Source organism: Spermophilus citellus, assembly GCF_964194105.1.
Source record: "Spermophilus citellus genome assembly, chromosome: 1".
NCBI lineage: Eukaryota > Metazoa > Chordata > Mammalia > Rodentia > Sciuridae > Spermophilus > Spermophilus citellus.
Genome location: NC_138182.1, coordinates 258,767,260 through 258,792,569, shown reverse-complemented (window position 1 = coordinate 258,792,569; position 25,310 = coordinate 258,767,260). Strand labels below are relative to the sequence as shown.

General features: G+C 36.3%; 1 long non-coding RNA gene across 2 annotated transcripts in view; it reads left to right on the top strand.

Moving 5' to 3' along the window:
• The first annotated feature begins 282 nt into the window (after positions 1-282).
• The window catches only part of LOC308642435, a 63,025-nt gene continuing 37,997 nt past the window's right edge, over positions 283-25,310 (top strand). Inside the window, exons 1-3 of one of the 2 annotated variants that reach the window (XR_014020556.1) lie at positions 283-392; positions 2,260-2,290; positions 3,194-3,222. This is a non-coding gene — a long non-coding RNA (uncharacterized lncRNA). The remainder of the gene's footprint in view (positions 393-2,259; positions 2,291-3,193; positions 3,223-25,310) is intronic. The other variant, XR_014020557.1, reaches the window with a different exon arrangement.

The following is a 25,310-nucleotide window of genomic DNA, read 5'->3' as shown; positions in this document are numbered from 1 at the left end:
TAAGGTCAAATACCTTTCTCAAATTAATTTTTTTTAATTACACTATCTATGTCCTGTTGAGTTCACTTAGATTCCTTGTGACGCTGTTGAAAGCTCCCTCTAGACTTTGCTGAGGTACAGCTTACATCCTTACTCTCTTGCTTTGGTCTGAATATCCCTCTCTCACAACTCATATTGAAACCTCACTCCATCAAGGTAGTATTAAGGGTGGGAGTGTTGGCAAGAGACTAAGGAATTGGTGCTCTTCTAAAGGAAAATGAAGATAGCTGCCTTGTATTTTCCAGCATGTGAAGACACAGCAGGATGGTACCATTTTTGAACCAGAGAATGAACTCTCATCAGACCCTGAACTGACTGATATCTTGATCTTGGATTTCCCAGGCTCTAGAAAAGTGAGCAATAAATTTCTGCGGTATATGAATGACTCAGTCTGAGATAGTTTGCTCTAGCATCACCACCAGACTGAGGACGCCTCTACAAAAAGAGCTCTGTGCATGGACTGAGTTGCTATCAGCTGTAGTTCTTCTCCAAAGGAGCATATGACTGGCTTAAAGCTTTGGGACAGTCCACAGATGATGGAAACTAAACCAAAATATTACTTTGTGTCAATAGAACTTTTAGAATTAATCATATAAATACAATGAAACCTGTCTGTATTAATCTTCTTTTTTTTAATTGGTGCATACTACTTATAAAGTGGTGTGTTTCATTATTCAATATCACAAATGCCTACAATAAAACTTGATCCATTTCACTTCACAATACTTCCCCTTCCCTTCCCTTACTCCCTCCCATGTATTCCCTTCTACTGCACCAATTGTCTCCCCTTCACTTTCATGACTTCTTTCTTTGGTTTCCTCTAGTTTCCACATGAGAGAAATCATGAGGTACTTCTCTCTCTCAGTCTAACTTATTTTACTCGATATCATAATTTCAGATCTATCCATTTTCCTATAACTGTCATGACTTCATTCCCTAACTCTCTCTCTCTCTCTCTCTCTCTCTCTCTCTCTCTCTCTCTCTCTCTCTCTCTATTGGGGATTGAATCCAGGAATACTGCTAAGCTACATTCCAGGCCCTTTTTATTTTTTTAGTTTTGAGACAGTCTCTCTAGGTTGCTTAGGGCCTTGCTAAATGGCTGAGGCTGGGCTCCAACTTGTGTTCCTCCTACCTTAGTCTCCCAAATACCTGGGATTAGAGGCATGTACCTCTGTGCCATGCTCCATTCTTTTTTAATGTTTGAATAAAACTCCCTTGTGTATATATGCCATATATATCCATTCATTTATCTACAAAAACCTACACTGATTCTATAGCCTGGCTATTATGGATTGTGTTGTGATAGACATAGATGCATACATCTATGAAATATGTCTGATTTTATTTCTTTTGGTAAGTACCAAGGAGTGGTATGAAAGGATCAGATGATAGTTCAGTTTTTAGTTCTTTGAGGACCCTCCATGCTGATTTCCATATTGGCTGTACTAATTTGCTTTCCAACAAACAATGTATGATAGTTCCTTTCTCCTTCACCCTTGCCAGCATTTATTTTTATTCACATTCTTGATGATTGCCATCCGACTGGAGCGAGATGGAATCTCAATGTAGTTTTGATTTGCATTTCCCTGATGGCTAAATATGTTGAACATTTATTTTCACGTAATTGTTGGCCATTTGTATGAGGAGTATCTCATTTATTGAAAGGGTTATTTGAGTCCTTTATTCTTGATATTAATCCTCTTTCAGATAATAGTTGGCAAAATATTTTTCCCATTCTGTATGCTCTCTCTTCATGCACTTGTTTCTTTTTCTGCACAAAAGCTTTTTACTTTGGCACCATCCCATTTGTGAATTTTTAGTTTCATTTCCTGAGTTATTGGGGTCCTATCTAGGAAGTGATTGACTATGCTCATATGTTGGAGTGTTTTCCTTATGTTTTTCCCTAGCTGTTATGAAGTTTTTGGTCTTATAACTAATTATTTGACCCATTTTGAATTAATTTTTGCACAGGGTGAAAGACAGGGATCTAGTTTCATTTTTCTACACATGAATATGCATTTCTCAAGATACCATTTGCTAAAGAAGGTATTATTACTTCAAAATGTTTTTGGCATGCTTGTTGAGAGGCAGATGACTATAGCTGTGTGGTTTATCTCTGCCTCAGGCAAGGAAACTTTTTAATAAAGAGATTTAGTTTGGTTTATGGTTGAAAGTACAAGGTCATAGGGCCATTTCTGATAATGCCTTTCTTTTTTTAAGGAGTACTGAAGGGGAACAGAGCAAGAAACAGGTAGGGTACATGAGTGCCTATCTCCTCTCTCTTTTCTTATAAGGCCACAAGTATTCAATCCTAAATACTTCATACTAATGACCTTGCTTAATCCTAATCAGTTTCCATAGTCTCCACCTTACACATAGTCAGATTATGCTTCCACCCTCTTAATACCTCACAGTGGGGATAAAATTCAACACCTAAGTCCTTGGGGACAATCTCTCGTCCTAATCAAATGATAGCATGGTGTAAATCAGCTGTCTCCAACACAGACTCAAGCAGTCAGCATCCTTCTACCTCTCCCCACAACACTGTGTTACTGTGTTAGAGATAAGTGGGAGGTAGAAGTCCAAACTCAAATGCTTAGCATTTTCTTGCAGTTTATTATGTGCTTAAGTATCTATGTTATTCCATGCAATCTAAACATTTGTACTAAAGTGTGTATCAATTAGGGTTCAATCAGAAAAGTATAATTGCTATGATATGCACACACATTTATCTGAATTTGTTACTGAATTTAACCTTCACAGCTGTGGGAGCAGCTAAAGTGGATTAAAAATGTTTCCAAGGCTGATGTCTTTGCCTATGAACCTGCTCCATGAAGTTGACCAAGCAAAATGGCCTTTACATTCCTCTCTCTTATGTCAACTTCATACCATTTCCTTCCTGATTATAGGCTCTGTAGTTTTATTTTACCCCATCTGTATTGAGGTATACTAAGCAAGTATATATTTAAATATACTAAAAATATATTTAAGGTGCAGTACTCAATGTCTCAATATCATGTATAATCATGCTATTATTTCTTCTCTCCTCCTCCTCCTCCTCCTCCTCCTCCTCTTCTTCTTCTTCTCCTCCTTCTCCTCCTTCTCCTCCTCCTCCTCCTCCTCCTCCTCCTCCTCCTTCTTCTTCTTTTTGTAGGAAGGAACACCTGCCTACAAAAAAGTTTGGTGAGCTTATATTCCTAAATACTTCTTCTGAAATGTAATTCTTGAAAAAGCCTTTTAGGAGATTTACAAGCCAGTAATGACATTCCTGAGTCACCATTCCTGGGAACCATTTCCTTGAAATGCAATCAAGGAAAATAGTACCTGATACCCAGTTATGTGGGAGAAGAGAAAGTTGACCTGTTAGATAGCTCTTTCAAAACTAGGAGAACGTTTACTTCGCCAGTGTATAATCCAGTTAAAAAGTACAAATTGCCTAGCATCTCCTCCTTTCTCCAGCTAATTCCTTGAATAATCTTGCCTGTTTAATGCTATCCAGTGTACGTGTTACTTTAACAAAGTCCAAATAACAGGTTGAATGTAAGAGAAGATAGATGTGAAGTGGGGGAAACAAATTATGAACTGGGAGCCACAAGCATGAGCAGGAGGATGGAGTCTTGCCTCCACTTTGATGGTGCCCTGTGGACACATCCTTCACAGCAAAATGAACTGTGACTGGCAAAGTGTTCAAAGAAACTCCCTCATGGCACTGGTTAACTTGAAACATGAAGGAAAAGTAGGTCTATGAAATATAGTTTCCCAGTTGACAAACTATCACTTCACCTTGAAAGTCTCATTTATAATATAACATCTTTCCCTGGACTCACAACATTGTTTTTCATTACTTTAGGATATTACTTATTAGAAAATAATAGATTATGCTTTATTTTGTTTTCCCTTAATACTTTAGCAACATGCCTAACAGATTGCTGCTCAAAATATATTAAAATAATTTTATATGTAAAAGTATATGCCAGAAATACAAGGAATTTGCTTACTTAATTTTTAAATAAATAAGCTTTGCTGGGTGATGTAAGTGAAAAATATGAGTATATAAAGTGGATTAACAGCAATGCTATTGTCATTATTCCTTTATTCTATCACATTTCTACCTGAATTTTTTATAATTATCTCACACACACACACACACACACACACACACACACACACGTTTTAAATTTTGAAACAGGAATTATTTCAACCTAAAACTAACATGTTCTCTTTGTCCAAGTTCAGCATAGTTCAAGTGTATACAATATCAGTTACAATTTTCAAGTCACATTTTTTGACATTAACTCCAAACTCAGAGCACTTTCAGATTCCTTTAATTTTAATATTTTAATTTTAGCAGGTAAAGTTCTAAAGATCTTCTGTACAATATCATGCCCATAGATAATAATATGATATTTTGCACTTCAAAATTTTAGAGAATATATCCTAAGTTGTGCTCTTACTCCACACATACATAAATAAAAATAAAACAATTAAACATAACAAATTAGGGGAGTATTGGGTGTGCTTATTGCCTTGATTGTGGTGACATCTTTCAGGGGTTTGCATATGTGCAAACATCAAATTGGACACATTAACTGATGGGTCATTGTATATCATTTTTACTTCAGTGCCAGATGTGATGGCACATATCTGAATTTTTGGTCACTCTGGAGAGGCAGGCAAGAGGACATCACATAAGAGGACAACACATTTGAGGTCAGCCTGGACAATTTAGCAAGACCATGCCTCAAGCTTAAAAATTAAAAGGGGGTGAGGAGTGAAGCTCATTATAGAAGACCCCTGGGTTCAATCTCCTGAACCACACAAACTCAAAAGAGTTGTATAATGGTGATTGTATATCTAAAAGAGTTTATATATGTGTGGTGGGATATATAATGAGAGTTTTATCATTGCCTTCCAGGCAATAATTTTCTGATTTCCCTTTAACATACCATGATACTAGTTGCAATTGTAAATAGTAATGGTATTCATATCCTCACATGTAATTTTTCACCTTAGTTACAATTAAACATCTCTCCTACCACTTATTTGTAATCATTCAAATTAATTTCATCACTTTTTCAAAATAGTTTGGATTTAAGCAACAAATAACCTAGTGAAGAGTAACAAAACCAAATAAGGTTTATTCTTCTCACATAAATTGTAGGCAATATATAGACAGGGCAGCCACTCAAAAAAATGTTGAGTCTCAGGCTCCTTCTATATTCAGGCACCTCCGCTTTTAACATGTGTTTTTGTCCTCAAATTTGAAGTATGGCTGGTGCATCATCAAATTCTTCCTTATGTTTTAAAAAGAAAAAAAGGGAGTGAGAAGCAGTCCAAGAGCCAAAAAAATTCTATTTTCTCTGATATGAGAAATAGTACACAGGATTTTTAAGCCTTGAATTTTACTAAGACATTTTTCATCCCTTTAATGCCAACTATTACTTTGTTTCATTTTAGCTCTGTCTTTTTTAAGCAACATATAGGTGAGTTTTAAGAATTCAAGTTGATATATAACTGTTCTCAAGCAGATAACTTTATCAAGTTTATTAATTTAGAATACCTACATCACAAATAAATTATTCTTTTTTATTTTGTTTTGCTTCTTATTTTCTAAAATTATCCTTTGTTGTATTATATATTTTGCTTGATGCTTGCCTTACTACTTTGAGATTGAAAGTTGAGATGTGTGTATATGTGTGTGTGTGTGTGTGTGCACTCACGTGCACATGTGCAATGCTGGGGATTTAACCCAGGATTTAACCCAGCACATGCAAAGCAATTGCTCATCCAACTGAGTTACAACCTCAGCCCTCATTCTTTTGGGGGCTGCAATTAATATTGAATTACATTTTTAAAAACTAAAGTTCATCTGTATCAATTTTTCTTCTGAACAAGTTAGGATGGTTAGCAGGGGAAAACTCATCATTCCATTTTATTATTGGTAATTTTGATTAAGTTTCTTACATTTATACTATAGGTCATTAAAATGAAAACACACATTTCTACAATTTTTGCTGAACATTATTTCTGGCTCAAACACTTTTTGTCTGCATTCACTTCTCACAAAGCTGGAACTTTGAGTCATTCTCTCAAAGAGTGGTATTATCTCTGTGCTTGCATACCTGGAAACACATTGATTTCATGATTTACTCCTGATAACTTTGTTGAGGATGAGAGTCCAAGTAAATAGTTTTCACCTTCATGAAAATATAATCCCATTATATACTAAAATCATTTACTTAAGGCAATAGCTCTGTTGCTGGAATAGTATTCATCTATATCTAAATTATCTATAATGTATATAAAATTTACAAAATTTTAATATTCCTTTACATTCTAGACATCCCAGATTTTCACTTTAAGGCTTATTAGTATGCAAGATAATGAATTTTATTGTGTTAACCTAGTCAAGCTGGATTTACACTTCTTAGACTCTTCCTTTTGTTCTTATCAAATGGAAATAATTACAAGAGAAATTTCCATAGGATTGGAATGCAGTGAAGACAGACCCTTTTTAATTTTCTTTTTTTAAATGCTCAAGTCAGGGTAGGCAACCAAGACCTATAAGATTACCTATCTTCCAGCTTATTTGTTTGGCCTGGGAAACATGTAGGCCCTTAGTGATTTTGCCTTCTATGGAATCTCTCCATGAGCTTGGGTCAAATGGGCACAAATGTGCAGTTTCTTGGAAAAGGATGCTCGCTTGTCCTGTGGACAGCCACATCATTAAGGCTGAAAACAGTGAGAGTCAGATATAGAATATATATTTTCAAACATTGCATTTTATCCAATTCTTTTTCTTGATTTTTCACAATTGAGGTTCAAATATTTTCTTGATCCTTGTATTAGATTGTCCATGTAATCAGTTCCATACCAAACAAAAAAGCAAAGCAAAGACTGTACACATTTCTTAACCAGCTCCCATATGGTGTATATACTAATGCCTACAGGAAATCTCTTCATATCACTCAGCGTGGTTCTCCTTTTCATAATAAACCTTGAACGATTTCTTACTTCTCATTCATTCATGCTGTTTGGCTATTGATATATTTTTCTATGGTGATGTGTCAAGTATTTATTTAGCTCTTAAATTTTTTCAGCCATTATTTCATAAAATGTCACCATTTTTCTAAATAATTTTTTAGTTGTAGATGGACACAAAACCTTTATTTTATTTATTTATTTCTATGTAGTAGTGAGGATCAAAACAAGTGTCTCACGCATGCTAGCCAAGTACTCTACTACTGAGCCACAATCCCAGCCCAAAAATGTCGCTTTGTAAGTACACCTTCTATATATAGATACTTTCAGTATTCTCTAATGGAACCCTGGTGTTTTTTCCACATCTATATTTTTTTCACATTTTTATTTGGACAGCATTATAATGTGATCTCTCAACAATGTTTCAACAAACTAATTCCCTCTCTAATGTTCCCCAAATAGATTTTATCACATATATTAAAGTCATTTTTCTATGTACTTATTTTTTCAGTACAGATTATTTAATTAGTTCCTTTGATTTTTTTTCTCTTTGTAAAATTTGTTGTTATGTCATTTCTTTAGTTTATAATCATTAATTTTTTTCAATACTTACAGCATGTCCTTTTATTTTGGATAGGGGTGTGTACTGTGGATTGAATTTAGGAACCCAGGGGTGCTCTACCACTGAGCCACACCTGCTGCACTTTTTATTTATTTTTATTTAGAGAAAGAGTCTTGCTGAATTGCTCAGGGCCTCATTAATTTGCTTAGCCTGGTTTTGAACTGGTTTTGGTTCTGCTTTAGTCTACAGAACCTCTGGGATTACTGGCGTGTGCCATGGTGCCCAGCTCATGGAATCTGCTTTACAACTATAAGGAACTCCAAAAGATATATTTAAAAGTCATTCAGAACGTGACATTATTTTCATTGTGTCAAGAATTAATCTTTCTATGCTTTTATTTTTCACTGTTCTTTTCACCTATAGTTTTTTTTTTAATTGTGTTGGGTTTTTTTTCTTTCTTTTCACCTTTATTGGACATTAATTTTTTTTATTCTTTCTCTGTCTTTGTGTTCAGCTGATTTAACCCATTTTCTTTTCTATTTAGGGCCACCAAGTCAGAAAACAGTCTTACATTGCTGCCTCTATCTTTTTATCTCGGCAAAATTATTTTTAGGCACTGAATGAGGTAGTAGCTTTGATACATTTTTTGTAATGACTTCCTGTCTATTTCCTCTCATTAACCTAGTTATGAATTGTCAAATCAACAGCTGTAAACAGTGGTCACAGGATTTTTTTTAAGCTGGAAGAAAAGGTATAGGGTGGATAAAGCTGCCTTTAATTTATTGATACATAATAATTATACATAGCAGTGAGATTCATTGTGGCATATTCATTTGTGCATATAACATAATTTTGATCAATTTATCTCTCTAGCAACTCCACTTGCCCCTTTTCTTTCCTCCCCATCATCTTCTTCTATCTCCAGTGTCTCTACCCCGCGCCCCATGAGATCCATTTTTTTTAACTTTTTTCTCTCCTATGAAAGAAAACATAGGACCCTTGCCTTTATGAGTTTGGCTTAGGTCAATTAGCATGATGTTCTCCAGTTCTATCCATTTACCAGTAAATGTAATAATTCCACACATCTATGTGGCTGAATACAACCCTATTGTGTACATATACCATATTTTCTTTATCCACTTATCTGTGCGTGGACACCTAGACTGGTACCAACACTCAGGTATTGTGAATCTTCCTGCTATAAATATAGGTATGCATATATAGTAGCCTGATTTCAGTCCATTGACTCACATAAGGTAGTTTGCTATAACCTGCAATGGAGAAGTATTTAAGCAGGTATGCATAGACAGTCTATTTTAAGGTTATATTCTATTGTTGCATGAATGTATCAGTATTGGATTTTAATTTAAGAAAGTCTTTTAAAATTGCTGCATTAAAATTTCATTTATTACTGGCATATTTTTGGTGCAGAGTTGGAGGGATTGAATCATGAAGTTATGACACTATCATGAGTAGGTTAAAAGCCTCATTCTCTACCAGGGTTGAAACATTTTTTCTGTAAAATGTCAGATAGTAAATATTTTAGGTTTTGCCAGTCAAATTCAATCTCCATTGCATATTCTTCATTCTCTGAAAAGTCTTAAAATGTGAAAATCATTCTTAACTTATAGGTCACAGAAAATATTCAAGGAAACAAAATAATTTTATGGTATTACATGGATAAATTTGAGAGTAATGAGAATAAAAAGTGGTCTTGGCATAGAAAACATGTACAAGTATTAATACTTAACTGGGAAAACCAGGCTTTATTATACTTAATCCTAATTTTTCTATTTGATATCCTTTCACTTATTTGATTCATGAAAATTTCTATAATAGTTAATAATTCCATTTTTTTTCTTAGAGATACTAAAAACCAAACTAGATATCAGTAAAATAACAGGCAATCCTGAGTGTGCACAGAACTATGAGACTTAAATAAGTCAACTACTTCAAATCAAATAAATGACTAAGGATTGAACAGTTTCATACTGAGAAGTAAATTTGAGGGGAATCTTCTAAAAAGGATAAGTATTCACCACTTATGTTAAAGCACTACCAAAGAAAAGGATATCTTTTTTAGGACTATTCAAGTGTAAAAAAAAACTTGGAAAAGTATTTAAAGTTAAGCCCCCTGTTGCTGTTTGGCTCAAAATCAACATGATTTGCAACTAAGTAGGAAAGTATTGCGGGGAAAGATGACATTAAGCAATGTTACATGTAGTTTGCAAACTGTAAAGACATAGATGAAAGCCTGCTTTTGCTGACTTACCTGTTTCAGAGGATGCAATGTTCAAGAGACTAAAATAATGAAATGATAGGAAGTTATTTTATTAGGCCAAAGAGGGAGGTATATCAGCAGACATGAAGAATATCTGAAGTATGTCAGGTTTTCATTGAGCAAAGATTGAGGGATGCAGAACTGAGAAAAAATACCCTCCTAAGCACTGGAGGGTTTCTGCTCTCGGAGGTAGGAGGTAGGTCAGGAAAACTTAGAGATATTCCTCTGAGAAATTCTGTACTCAGAGATTAATGAAGCACATAGCTAAATTATGGTCAGAGTGATAGAGTATGCAGACATTTCCTAAGGCCTAGAAACCTGGTGTCAGGAATATAGTGGCAAGAGAGCTCAACTGGGCACCAAAATTGTGATTTTTGTTTAGTTGCAAAGAGAAAGTCACAATGTCACACATGTCTATTTTTAGTATTAATGAATAATATGGCTCTCCTATTCACTATTTTTCAGTACTTTCTCTTTCCTGCCTTTCCTAAACAATTAAATTCTAAAACAAGTAGGTGAGAATAAGGCATAGAGAAAGGTCACAGCCTCCAGGACCTAGGTATTGAGGCCAAAAATGATTAGAATTCCCACATATAAGTAATGGTAGAAGTGCCTAGTCAAGCAGCTGAAGTGGGTAGTGGAGGGCAGCTCAGGAAGGTGAAACAAGGATTGACATAAGATTGGGACAGATGGATAGGAAGGAATCTTTAAGATGCTTCAGAATGGCAGACTCAATAGCCCAATCCAGGCTCAGATAATTCATCACATAAACCATGAACATAAAACTTAGAGAGTGATAGCTTTTTTCTGAAGGCAGTGTATAATCTGTTCCTTTATGTCAGTCTCATTGGTAAACGTATTAGAATTACTAGCAACTGCATAGATACCACTTTGACTAGCCAACATGTATCTAGACAAATGCATTGTCCATCACTATATGTATCCATAACTTGAGACTGATTTGTATTCCACCTAAGGTAGTGGGAGCATCATTAATAACTTCTGCAAGAGTTAGTGATTTTTTAATAGTCTTTGAATCCTTGGAACACTTGTCTGAATTTTTCATAAATAAGGTATCAATGATTTCCCCATGTAAAGAACTTAAGTAATCAAGTGTTGATATATTTTTGAACTCACAACTGCCTCAGAATTTTTAGTCTTGGTGATTTATAGAATTTGTCTTTTTGTTTACAGAAGCTCAATTTATTCTTCCTAAAGTGCATGAGGTGTAACTTGGAGACAAACAGGAGTATGCATTCTGCTTACAAAGAAATTAGTATTGGGTAGGAATCCATGGAGATCCAGGAAAAAGCACTTATGCCTTATCCAAGGTTGGATCCAAGACTTTTCATATGCAGAATTACATATTCAGACCTCTATTTGTTTGATTCAAATGATAATTTGTTTATTATCCTACTAAGGCTGTTGGTTTCAAATGCAGAAGTACTTGGAGTTTGATCAATAGATGATTATGATTTTTCTTCTGGGAGAGAAAACTAGAAATGTCAGAGGTTAATTTATTTTGAAGTCCTTTGTTCATGGAGATTCAAGTGGAAGCACCATTGGAAGTAATTCTCTATGGCTTTGTTTGATGGGATTGAAATTGCCCCGAATTTTTTTTTAATGGAGGTATACCTATAAATGGCAGCCCAGAATGCAGAAAGATTAAGGGCAGTAGATATTCTTTGAGGCAATCTAAAATGGCATTAGGATAACGGTTTCTGAACTAATAATTGTAATGATGATGGAAGAAAAGAAAAAATATATTTTAAAAATGAAAAAATACCAGTCCATTGAAAATTAGTAATTTAAGAAGAGATATGGAATTTAAGAAAATTGAATAATTTAAGAAAAGAGTTGGAAAACAAAGCAGAATTTACATAGGGATTGTGAAAATTTTGAATATTTAAGGTCATCAAGCTTTTTCTCTAGTTTTGGGTCACATATAATTCCAAAGATTGGCTGTGTCTATGGGATTTCTGTGAATCCTCAATTTAAGGTCACTGGTTGGATTGGCCTTCTAATTGTATAGATTTCTGAATTATTTCTTTGCTTGTGAAGTGTAATCACAAGGATTGACTTCTGCAAAGATTCACTGCTATATCTATTGATATATCTAGTAAGGTCTCTTCCAATGAGATAAAAGGGCAATTTTCCTCAGATTTCTCTATTTTCAAATGGCCTCACTTGAATGTCTCTAGATCTTTATCTTCTAGGGGCTCAGACTCATTACCTTGGTTAAGTCTGCTTGTCTGTCATGATGATAATCAACATCATTTTCTTTCAACCTTTATAAACACCATCTTTCTAGGAAGTAGTTTCTCTAAAAGTTCCTTTATTTCTTATCCTTTTTGGATAGGTTTTCCAGCAATTTAGAACTCCTGTGCATTGCCAAAACATATCAAATTCCCTTTACTATGAGAAAAGTCTACCTGCCATCTGTGCTTATGTTTATTTTCTGAGTTTTCTACCAATTAGCTAAATAGGAAAATATAATTCTGCCATACAATCCAATTTTGTCTCAAGTAGAGAAAAATATTTTAAAGAAAATCTTAAATTATTTATAGCATATCCTTCTTGGCTGATATCAGGTTCACCTTTAAGTTTTGATCCATCAAAATATCATATTACCTTGAGATGGGGGGTTCTTTAAAGAAAATCCCCAGAGATAAGAGAATTATAAGATTTCCCTTCTTCTGGAGGTGCAGGAGAGTGGCAGAAGTTGGGATATAGCTTTGATAAATGATGATGTGAGAGGGAAAGGGCAATAGAACCATTAGCTTACTGAAATGGGAACTTGCATGTTCTCATTGAGCAGTAACACTGTATAAAGCACCAAGAGGACAAACGAAGACCCTAGAGCTAGCCCAGCAGAAGCAATGACAATTATGGATATACCAACTGTTTCCCAAAGACAAAGTGGTCATACAGTAAACAGGTCAAGGGCAAGGATCTAATAAATAATAGGTTTGTGGTTTTTGTGAAATTAAAACTCCAATAACTTGTAGGGTCAATAACTCACCAACAGGCAAAATGACATTTCCTGTATTGAGAGATACCTAGAAAAGAGATTATTGAACAGATTTCTTAATTTTATAGAACATCTGATTTTGTTTGTCTTCCCAAACAATAAGGTCTCTTATTAAGTTGAAATAAAGGAGTTTCACAATCTCAGACCCCCCCCCAAAAAAAAGGTACCTATTTTCTCAAGTATAAGTTAAATATAGAAACTTCAATTATCATTTCCTGAGAAGTTTTTGATAAATTGGGTCTCTATTTACTTTTTGACAGATAAAAGTCATTTTTTCTCTTTAGAATAAGCATTTCCTGAACAATAAACTGTTTTAGAAAAGTTGTAATTTAGTCTCTACAATTTTATCATAATACACAGAGCAAGGAGGGAGGATCATATTATCCATTTACATTTGTCTCTGAACAAAGTAGATCATCATCGATACATTACCAGAATTCAATCACAAGGTCAATTTAAATATTTTCCATTTTGATTGAGGAACTTAACCAAGTAGAGCAGGATTTAAATGAAGGCTTGAAGGATAACTTCCTGGGTGTATTGCCGGCCGCCAGGGGAAGGCAACCGTGTATTGATCATCGTGATCTGAAGGCACAGTGAAGAAAGATGCAACAGAGTAAAGCAGGGAGTTCCAGGAAGAACTGACGACAGGATGGATCAGGCCTGAGTTCTGCTGGAAAGTAAGAGATAATGACTTTTTGGATGACCCTATGGTCTTGAGAAAATATATCAATTAATATATATGTACTTTGTGTTTCTTTGCTGGCATGGTGGAAAGGGATACATAAAAAGCTACTGCAAAGCATTAGGAGTCCATTCAGTGTAAAGCTCAACTGTAGGTTTGAATTTTTTCTTTGCTTATTTGGAAATTTTTTGTAAAATTTAGTAGAGTATACCTAAACTCTAATAGATTCTTCTCTAATGATTTGTCTTTGTGTCACTGGAATTTTGATTCTCTATAATGACAGGTACACTGTCAAGATCCTTATCTAGGGAATGTCTGAAGTATAATGGGAAGGCAAGGTGCACGCAGAGTAGACACAATTTAACTATGAACACAAGTGGAACCTTGAAAAATAGTCCTCTTGAGTTCAGTTAATACCACAATTCCAGATACCAAAGTACTTCTTCATTAAATTTTGTGGGCAGAATCACAGAGAAGGAATACATGTTTTTCAATCAGATCCCCAAGAGTTATAATTATGGGCCTGGAAAGAAGAAAAATCTATGTGTGTGGTTATAGGTAACCTGAGGAAGAAGCTGAATAAAGGCAACAGGTCTTAATGTGGAAAGAGTAGTGCCCATAACTCCTATGAATTATGCTGAGAGCCATAGCCAAGTAGGAATGACACATGGCATTTTTGGTTGAAAGGTGACACCAGCAAGCCATTGAGATGATATGATTATGTTAAGATCTGCATTCAATTGGATATTAGACCCCTGCTGTCTGCCTTGGCCTGCTACTTTGGAGCTCTAGTGGGACTCCCAGAGAGTTCCCATTGGTTGGGGAAATGCGGTAGGAGGGATTTCCAGAGGAGGGACCTTCCTGTTGGAGTAGTGTGGCCCGGAAGAACACCTCGTGGGTGGTTCGGCATATTTCCCGGGAGCATGCGTGCCATTGGAGAGAATTTCAGAAATAAAGTTTGTTCCTGCTTGAGTGGCTCGTGATTTTGTGGCCAGCCAGACTGCGGCAGAATTAGTGAGACCAACTTTGTATATGTAGAGTGAATTCTTGAGTGTTTAAATGGCAAGTAGGATATTGAGGATATTGGAAGGTTTTCTTGGAGAATGTTCATTGGTCTGAGTTAAGGGATTTTCTTATGCTTTGGTTTTTCTACTTTGTTTGCTTGTTTTTGATTTTGGTGCTTGGAATTGAACCTAGGAACACACTAACCTACACCCCTAGTCCCTTTTTAACTTTGTATTTTGAGACAAGGTCTCATTAAGTTGCTAAGATTCTCACTAAATTGCTGAATCTAGCCTCAAATTTGCAGTCCTCCTCCCCCAGCCTCCCAAAATGCTGGGATCCCAGGCACATAACACTGGATCCAGTTTGGCTTTTCATTTGTAAGTTATATCTATTTTTGCAGTGCCTCCTTATAATATTTACAAATCTTGGGCTGGGGATGTGGCTCAACTGGTAGTGCGCTCTCCTGGCATGTGTGTGGCCCGGGTTAGATCCTCAGCACCACATACAAACATAGATGTTGTGTCCACTGAAAACTAAAAAATAAATACTAAAAAAATTCTCTCTCTCTCTCTCTCTCTCTCTCTCTCTCTCTCTCTTTAAAAAAACAATATTTACAAATCTTCTTCCCAATACACAGTTCATTGTGAAGTGAACCATCTAGGAGTTTGCAAAGCCACAGCTGAGCCCTTTATTGTTTTGGTTTGAAAATTATTTTATGATGTTCTGCAGATCCTGTACTTCAGGAAACTGAGATATTTTCTTTTCTATTTTTTCTTCAAGATTTTAAAATCGGTCCTAATTAGTTATACAAGACAGTAGAATGCATTTCATACATAATGCATAAATGGAATATAGGTGCTCACTATTCTGGTGGTACATGATGTAGAATCACACTGGTCATGTAATCATCTATGTATAACGTCCATTCTCATTTAGGTCCACAGTTCAGGATTATTTGCATTGACAAATCTGATGAAAGAGCTGATATTACATTGACTTCCTTTATTTCCAAATAGTATTAAAAGTTATTTTCTATACTCTCCTGAAAATTTTTTGTAGTTTACCCTTTCTCTATTTTCACTATTGAATTAAGGTTCAGTTGATTTTTATTAGAAGTATTTCTGATAGGATTTTTAGGAGATGTTGTACTGATTTTCAAGTCTTTGGTTTAACTTCAGACTAATTGTAGAAAGGAGATCTCTGCAGTTGCCTTTCTGGGTCAGTAGAATCCATTTTTGCCTTCTTTCATTGTGTGCTATTCAAACAGTGTGTGTCCTAGTTGATTTCTATCAACTATCCCTAGACTGTATACTTACAAAACAATTTAAATTATTCTGTGAAAAGTTTTGTTCTTGTCTGTGTTTGAGGAGGTATTTTTTACTTTATTAGTTACTTTTAATTATACATGGCATTAGGATTCACTTTGACATAATTATAAAAGAATGGAATATATTTTGCTCAAATTCACTCCCCCATACTTCTCCATGCTTCTCCTTTCCCTCCCTCCCCACCCCTGTTCTCTTCCTTCTACGGATCTTTCTGTTATTATAGAATTTTTTTTTAATTAGTGCCTTCTGCATATACATAAAGGTGAGATTCACTGTGGCATGTTAAAATATGTACATAGGAAAATTAGGTCAGATTCATCCCACTGTTCTAGGGAAATTTTTAACTATAGCTTTTAGTTAAGGTTGAGTCTGAGCTTTAAATTCTATGGTTTCCTCAGTAAGTGATCTTGTGAATAATGGACAGTTTGCCCTTTTGTGGGTCTTTGCATAGTTGTTAAGGAAGAGAAGGAACATTTAAACCAGGAGGAGAGGGAGGAGTCAAGGGACATGAGGAAGAGAGCTCAGAAGCATAATTATCAGAATTGTGTATAGGTCATCAATTAGAGTACAAAAATGAAGAAAATTTAATAAGGACATATTTTTGCTAAATTTGTCAAATTCCTCATAATTTTTTTTATTTTTTTTATGGTTGTTCACAACATTACAAAGCTCTTGACATATCACATTTCATACATTAGATTGAAGTGGGTTATGAACCCCCAATTTTACCCCAAATGCAGATTGCAGAATCACGTCGGTTACACATCCACAATTTTACATAATGCCCTATTAGTAATTGTTGTATTCTGCTACCTTTCCTATCCTCTACTATCCCCCCTCCCCTCCCCTCCCATCTTCTCTCTCTACCCCATCTACTGTAATTCATTTCTCTCCTTGTTTATTTTCCCATTCCCCTCACAACCTCTTATATGTAATTTTGTATAGCAATGAGGGTCTCCCTTCATTTCCATGCAATTTACCTTTTCTCTCCCTTTCCCTCCCATATCATGTCTCTGTTTAATGCTAATCTTTTCTTCCTGCTCTTCCTCCCTGCTCTGTTCATAGTTGCTCTCATTATATCAAAAAAGACATTTGGTATTTTTTTTTAGGGATTGGCTAGCTTCACTAAGCATAATCTGCTCTAGTGCCATCCATTTCCCTGCAAATTCTATGATTTTGTCATTTTTTATTGCTGCATAGTACTCCATTGTGTATAGATGCCACATTTTTTTTTTATCCATTCATCTATTGAAGGGCATCTGGGTTGGTTCCACAGTCTAGCTATTGTGAATTGTGCTGCTATGAACATCGATGTGGCAGTATCCCTGTAGCATGCTCTTTTAAGGTCTTCAGGGAATAGTCCAAGAAGGGCAATATCAGGGTCAAATGGTGGTTCCATTCCCAGCTTTCCCAGGAATCTCCAAACTGCTTTCCAAATTGGCCGCACCAATTTGCAGTCCCACCAACAATGAACAAGTGTACCCTTTTCTCCACATCCTCGCCAGCACTTGTTGTTGTTTGACTTCATAGTGGCTGCCAATCTTATTGGAGTGAGATGGTATCTTAGGGTGGTTTTGATTTGTGTTTCTCTGACTGCTAGAGATGGTGAGCATTTTTTCATGTACTTGTTGATTGATTGTATGTCCTCCTCTGAGAAGTGTCTGTTCAGGTCCTTGGCCCATTTGTTGATTGGGTTATTTGTTATCTTATTGTCTAATTTTTTGAGTTCTTTGTATACTCTGGATATTAGGGCTCTATCTGAAGTGTGAGGAGTAAAAATTTGTTCCCAGGATGTAGGCTCCCTATTTACCTCTCTTATTGTTTCTCTTGCTGAGAAAAAACTTTTTAGTTTAAGTAAGTCCCATTTGTTGATTCTTGTTATTAACTCTTGTGCTATGGGTGTCCTATTAAGGAATTTGGAGCCCGACCCCACAATATGTAGATCGGAGCCAACTTTTTCTTCTATCAGACGCAGAGTCTCTGATTTGATATCAAGCTCCTTGATCCATTTTGAGTTAAATTTTGTGCATGGCGAGAGAAAGGGATTCAGTTTCATTTTGTTGCATATGGATTTCCAGTTTTCCCAGCACCATTTGTTGAAGATGCTATCCTTCCTCCATTGCATGCTTTTAGCCCCTTTATCAAATATAAGATAGTTGTAACTTTGTGGATTAGTCTCTGTGTCCTCTATTCTGTACCATTGGTCCACCCGCCTGTTCTGGTACCAGTACCATGCTGTTTTTGTTACTATTGCTCTGTAAAATAGTTTGAAATCTAGTATCGCTATACCACCTGATTCACACTTCCTGCTTAGAATTGTTTTTGCTATTCTGGGTCTTTTATTTTTCCATATGAATTTTATGACTGCTTTATCTATTTCTACAAGAAATGCCATTGGGATTTTGATTGGCATTGCATTAAACCTATAGAGAACTTTTGGTAATATCGCCATTTTGATAATGTTAGTTCTGCCTATCCATGAACAGGGTATATTTTTCCTTCTTCTAAGATCTTCTTCTACTTCTCTCTTTAGGGTTCTGTAGTTTTCATTGTATAAATCTTTCACCTCTTTTGTTAGGTTGATTCCCAATATTTTATTTTATTTTTTTTGAGGATATTGTGAATGGACTGTTTTTCCTCATTTCCGTTTCAGAAGATTTGTCGCTGATATACAGAAATGCCTTTGATTTATGCGTGTTGATTTTATATCCTGCCACTTTGCTGAATTCATTTATTAGTTCTAGTAGTTTCTTTGTAGACCCTTTTGGGTCTTCTAGGTATAGAATCATGTCATCTGCAAATAGTGATAATTTAAGTTCTTCTTTTCCTATTTTTATGCCTTTTATTTCTTTCGTCTGTCTAATTGCTCTGGCCAGTGTTTCGAGAACTATATTGAATAAAAGTGGTGATAGAGGGCATCCCTGTCTTGTTCCAGATTTTAGAGGGAATGCCTTTAACTTTTGTCCATTCAGAATGATACTAGCCTGAGGCTTAGCATAGATAGCTTTTACAATGTCAAGGTAAGTTCCTGTTATCCCTAGTTTTTCTAATGTTTTGAACATAAAGGGATGCTGTACTTTGTCGAATGCTTTCTCTGCGTCTATCGAGATGATCATATGGTTCTTATCTTTAAGTCTATTGATGTGGTTAATAACATTTATTGATTTCCATATATTGAACTATCCTTGCATCCCAGGGATGAATCCTACTTGATCATGGTGCACAATTTTTTTGATGTGTTTTTGTATTCGATTCGCCAGAATTTTATTGAGGATTTTTGCATCTAGGTTCATTAGAGATATTGGTCTGTAGTTTTCTTTCTTTGAGGTGTCTTTGTCTGGTTTCGGAATCAGGGTGATGTTGGCCTCATAGAATGAATTTGGAAGAGCTCCCTCTTTTTCTATTTCCTGAAATAACTTGAAAAGTATTGGTATTAATTCTTCTTTAAAGGTTTTGTAAAACTCCGCTGTATACCCATCTGGTCCTGGGCTTTTCTTGGTTGGTAGTCTTTTGATGGCTTCTTCAATTTCATCCATTGATATTGGTCTGTTCAAATTGTGTGTATCCTCCTGACTCAGTCTGGGCAAATCATATGACTTTAGAAATTTATCGATGTCTTCACTATCTTCTCTTTTATTGGAATATAGGTTTTCAAAATAATTTCTAATTGTCTTCTGTATTTCTAAACATCTGTTGTGATATTGCCTTTTTCATCCCGTATGTTAGTAATCTGAGTTCTCTCTCTTCTTCTCTTTGTTAGCATGGCTAAAGGTCTGTCGATCTTATTTATTTTTTCAAAGAACCAACTTTTAGTTTTGTTAATTTTTTCAATAGTTTCTTTTGTTTCAATTTCATTGATTTCCGCTCTGATTTTAATTATTTCTTGCCTTCTGCTACATTTGCTGTTGTTTTGCTCTTCCTTTTCTACAGCTTTGAGATGAAGTGTGAGCTCATTTATTTGTTGGTTTTTTCTTTTTTTGAGTAATGACCACCAGGCGATGAATTTTCCTCTTAAAACTACTTTCATTGTGTCCCATGGATTCCGATATGTTGTGTCTGTATTTTCATTTATCTCTAAGAATTTTTTGATTTCCTCCTTTATATCTTCTGTAACCCATTGATCATTCAGTAACATATTGTTCATTTTCCATGTGATGTAGGATTTTTCCTTCCTTCTTTTATTATTGATTTCCAGTTTCATTCCATTATGATCAGATAAAATGCATGGTATTATCTCCACCACTTTATATTTACTGAGGGTTGCCCTATGGCATAATATATGGTCTATTTTTGAGAAGGATCCATGTGCTGCTGAGAAAAAAGTATATCCATTTGATAATGGTTGATATATTCTATATATGTCAGTTAAGTCTAGGTTATTGATTGTGATATTGAGGTCTGTAGTTTCTTTATTCAACTTTTGTTTGGAGGATCTGTCCAATGGCGAGAGAGGTGTGTTGAAGTCACCCATAATTATTGTGTTGTGGTCTATTTGATTCTTGAACTTGAGGAGAATTTGTTTTATGAATGTCGCAGCACCATTATTTGGTGCATAAATATTGATAATTGTTATGTCTTGTTGGTGAATGGTTCCTTTTAACAGTATATAATGTCCTTCTTTATCCCTTTTGATTAACTTAGTCTTGAAGTCGATTTTATTCGATATGAGGATGGCCACCCCTGCTTGCTTACGAGGACCATGTGCGTGGTATATTTTTTCCCATCCTTTCACCTTCAGCCTGTGTATGTCTTTTCCAATCATATGTGTCTCCTGGAGGCAGCATATTGTTGGATTTGTTTTTTTAATCTATGATACCAGCCTATTTCGCTTTATTGGAGAGTTTAATCCATTAACATTCAGAGTTACTATTGATATATGGTTTGTACTTCCATCCATGTTTGATTATTTATCCTTTTTTAAAAAAAATTAGTTTGTTTCTCCATGATTATCTTTCCCCTCGCCCTCTGTCTTTACTGAGGCACTTCCCACTAATGGTTTTGGTTATTGTTTTTCATTTCTTCCTCGTGTAGTGTTTTGCTCAAGATGCTTTGCAATGCTGGTTTTCTGGCTGCAAATTCTTTTAACTTTTGTTTATCATGAAAGATTTTTATTTTGTTGTCATACCTGAAGCTTAATTTTGCTGGATACAGAATTCTTGGTTGGCATCCATTGTCTTTCAGTGTTTGAAATACATTGTTCCATGACCTTCTTGCTTTCAGTGTCTGTGATGAAAAATCCGTTGTTAACCTTATTGGTTTACCACTGAATGTAATCTGTCTCCTTTCTCTTGTAGCTTTTAATATTTTCTCTTTGTTCTGTATATTGATATCTTCATAACAATGTGTCTTGGCGTTGGTCTACTGTGATTTTGTGTGCTCGGTGTCCTGTATGCATCTTCAATTTGTATATCTGTTTCCTTTTTTATTTCTGGAAATTTTTCTGTAATTATTTCATTCAGCAGGTTACTCATTCCCTTGGTTTGAACCTCTGTACCTTCTTCTATCCCGATGACTCGTAAGTTTGGTTTTTTTATGTTATCCCATAACTCTTGGATGTTTTTCTCGTGATTTTTTACCAGCCTTTCTGAGTTGGCTAGACTCTTTTCAAGATGATATATTTTGTCTTCATTATCTGACGTTCTGGCTTCTACTTGCTCCACTCTGTTAGTGATACTCTCAATTGGGTTTTTAATTTGGTTTATCATTTCCTTCATTTCTAGAATGATTTGATTATTTTTTATAATCTCTATCTCCTGATAAAGATGCTTAACTTCTTCTTTTATCTGTTTATGTAATTAATTCTCAATGTGTTCTTTTGCTGCTTGAATTTGCTGTCTTGTATCCTCTTTAAGGTTCCATTCCATCTGTCTAAAGTGTTCCTTGAGTTCTTTATATGACCATTTTTCTGATGACTATAGGTCCTACTGAATATTTAGGCTGTCCTGTATTGTTTGTACTCCTTTTCTTCCTTGCTTTTTCATGCTGCTCATGTTACTTCTTGTTCTGTTTGACTTCTGAGTTACTGTTTACTCCTATAAATTTATTTGATGCTTGGGAGGAAAGGTATTAGAAGGGAAGGGAAGAAGTCACTGAAGAGAATGAGAGTAAGCAGGTAGAACTCAAGGAAGGGGCAGAAGATAATTGAAAAGAAATGAAAAGACAAAAGAAGAAAAAAATAGGAAATAAAAAAAAATTTTTTTTAAAATAATAAAAAAAATAAAATTAAAATTAGAAGAAAAAAAATTTAAAAAAAATTGTAAAAAGAATTTTAAAAAAACAATGAGAAAGAAAAATGAAAATGAAAGAAAAACCCAAATCAAAAAAAAAGAGAAAAGAAAAAAAGAAAAAAGAAAAAAAAATTAATAAATGCAATCTTAGAGTTTGATTAACTTCTCTTCCAGTAGGTTGCGCTGTGCCCACCAGGCCAAGTTTCTCCTGTCAGTACGCGGGAACCAATCACTGTGCAGCAGCTCCTCCCAGACTGGGCGAGTCTCCAATCCTGAGTGCCTAGGGCCTCCTCTTGTGTTTAGTCACAAGCCCCTCTCACGGGTGCCGCTCACCACAATACTGGCTACACGCCAGGTCTGCTGCTCCCGGGAGCCCTGTTTTCATGAACGTCTTGGCACACTCTTCCAGTTTGCCATTCCCTCAGACCCTAAGTTTGTAGAGCTTGGGGCTGAGAATCCTCAGCGAATTTTACTTGCCCTCCGGTAGCCACGCCCCCGGTAGCTGGTGCAAGAGACCTCAGCTGTCAGCCCTGGTGGGAGGTGTAGTTCCGCGCTGCGGGTCCCGCACCACCTCTGATTCCCTCGGGCTGGCTATTGCGCTCACGGGAGAGCTGGGAGGGGCCCTTACGGGAGAGCTGGGAGGGGCCCTTAAGGTTTCCCCATGTTGTGGAGAGGGAAGGCTAGGGAATTACACACCTGTAGCCGCAGGTTTCAATGAAGTTATCTCCTCTGCCGCAGTCTGATGACGTCAGTTCTCTGCCATGGTGGTGTCTCTTGCAAAAGGCGACAGTTCGTTTCCCTTTGTCGGGTGACCAATGCAACGGGTGGGTCCTTACTGTCTCTCCCAAGCCCCGTTTCAAACCTGTGGCCACTACCTATGAAGGCTCGGTAGGCAATTACCTCCGTAGGATCAGAAGGGCTGACCAGTTGTTTCAGCCGGATGGATTAGTGCTGAGTCACAGCTGTTTGTCTGCGGAAAGCAGGCGAACGGGAGCTTGAATTCAGCTGATCTGGGCTCAGTGTGTGTTCTGAGAGGCCCAGACTGTTCACCCCAGATCCACGTCAGCTCAGCATTGCCTAGTGATCCCTCAGAGCCGAGAGATCGATTTCATCCAGGCTGCAAGCCGGGGAGTCGCTCGCCATGTCTACTTCTTTGCCGGAGAAATGGACCAAAACCACCCCGAAGCTTCTTCCTTGGAAATTCCACCTTGGTCTATTTCACTCGCGTCCTCATGCGGGTGTCCCGCCAGAGGCCCCGGGCCAAACCTCCCCCGCCCACCCCAGCCCCACAGAGCCTGAGCACGATCCTCCGCGCGTCTGTCCGCCGGTCCAGGAGCCCAACCTGCACGGATCTCCAAGCCTGGAGCCGCAGTGCTTGTGGGCTGCACTCCCTGATCGGCTAAGGGCGCTGGGGCTGCGTGGGTGTATTTTAATGGGACATGCTTCTTTGCTTGTGCCTCCTCATCATTTTTTTTGTATTCAATATTTTTATTAATTTGTTTGTAGTTGTAGATGGAAAGCATGCCTTTATTTTATTTGTTTATTTTTATGTGGTGCCTCCTATGTTGAAGGCAAGCGCTCTGCCATTGAGCTAGAGATCCAGCCCTGTATTCAAGATATTTTAATAAAATATTTTTTTAATTAGAATTTTGTTTGGAGGTCATTGGGTATCATTAAAATAAATGTAGAGGGGCTGGGGTTGTAGCTCAGTGTAGAGCATTTGCCTCACACATATGATGTGCTGAGTTTGATTCTCAGCACCATATATAAATAAATAAATAAACAAATAAATGTTGACCTTTTGCCTTAGAAATCATCTATTCTCTTTCTAAGGTAATTTTTTTTTTTTCCTTTTTTATTTTTTTTAAATCTTTTTTTTTTTTTTTTTACATTTTTTTTATTGGTTGTTCACAACATTACAAAGCTCTTGACATATTATATTTCATACATTAGATTGACATGGGTTATGAACTCCCAATTTTACCCCTAATGCAGATTGCAGAATCACGTCAGTTACACATCCACAATTTTACATAATGCCATATTAGTGACTGTTGTATTCTGCTACCTTTCCTATCCCCTACTATCCCCCCTCCCCTCCCCTCCCATCTTCTCTCTCTACCCCATCTACTGTAATTCATTTCTCTCTTTGTTTATTTTCCCATTCCCCTCACAACCTCTTATATGTAATTTTGTTTAGCAATGAGTGTCTCCCTTCATTTCCATGCAATTTCCCTTTTCTCTCCCTTTCCCTCCCATCTCAAGTCTCTGTTTAATGTTAATCTTTTCTTCCTACTCTTCCTCCCTGCTCTGTTCATACTTGCTCTCATTATATCAAAGAAGACATTTGGTATCTGTTTTTTAGGGTTTGGCTAGCTTCACTAAGCATAATCTGCTCTAATGCCATCCATTTCCCTGAAAATTCTATGATTTTGTCATTTTTTATTGCTGCATAGTACTCCATTGTGTATAGATGCCACATTTTTTTTATCCATTCGTCTATTGAAGGGCATCTGGGTTGGTTCCACAGTCTAGCTATTGTGAATTGTGCTGCTATGAACATCGATGTGGCAGTGTCCCTGTAGCATGCTCTTTTAAGGTCTTCAGGGAATAGTCAAGACAAATGTACCCACGACTAGCTATAGGAGTCCTAAGTCATTCTTAGGGGAGTTAGGCCATTACAAGAGATGTCTGCAAACCTTAGTATTGCAACAAAAATGCATACAAAAAGAATAACTTTTTACCAGAGGAGGTAATTTTGAATTTAATTTAGGTTTAGATATAGATGAACCCATGAGAACCATCTACAACCAATCAAAAGTGATGCTAATGCACTTTGTGTATTTGGCCTACAACAAGACAGTCTCCACACATCTTAGATCTGATCATCTGTAATCCTCACTTTCCAGTAGGAAGGAAACCAGAAAGAACACTCTCTAGGCAGCAAGAACCTTAGATAAACAGCAGTAAAAATTAATAGAGAAGAAATAACTCATCTGTTTTTATTTTGTTTTTTTGTTTTGTACAGGGTATTGAATCCAGAGACACCTAACCACTGAGCACATCCCCAGCCCATTTTATTTATTTATTTTTTATTTTGAGATACTATCTCTAAAGTTGCTTAGAGGCTCACTAAGTTTGTGAAGCTGTCTTTGAACCGTGATCCTTCTG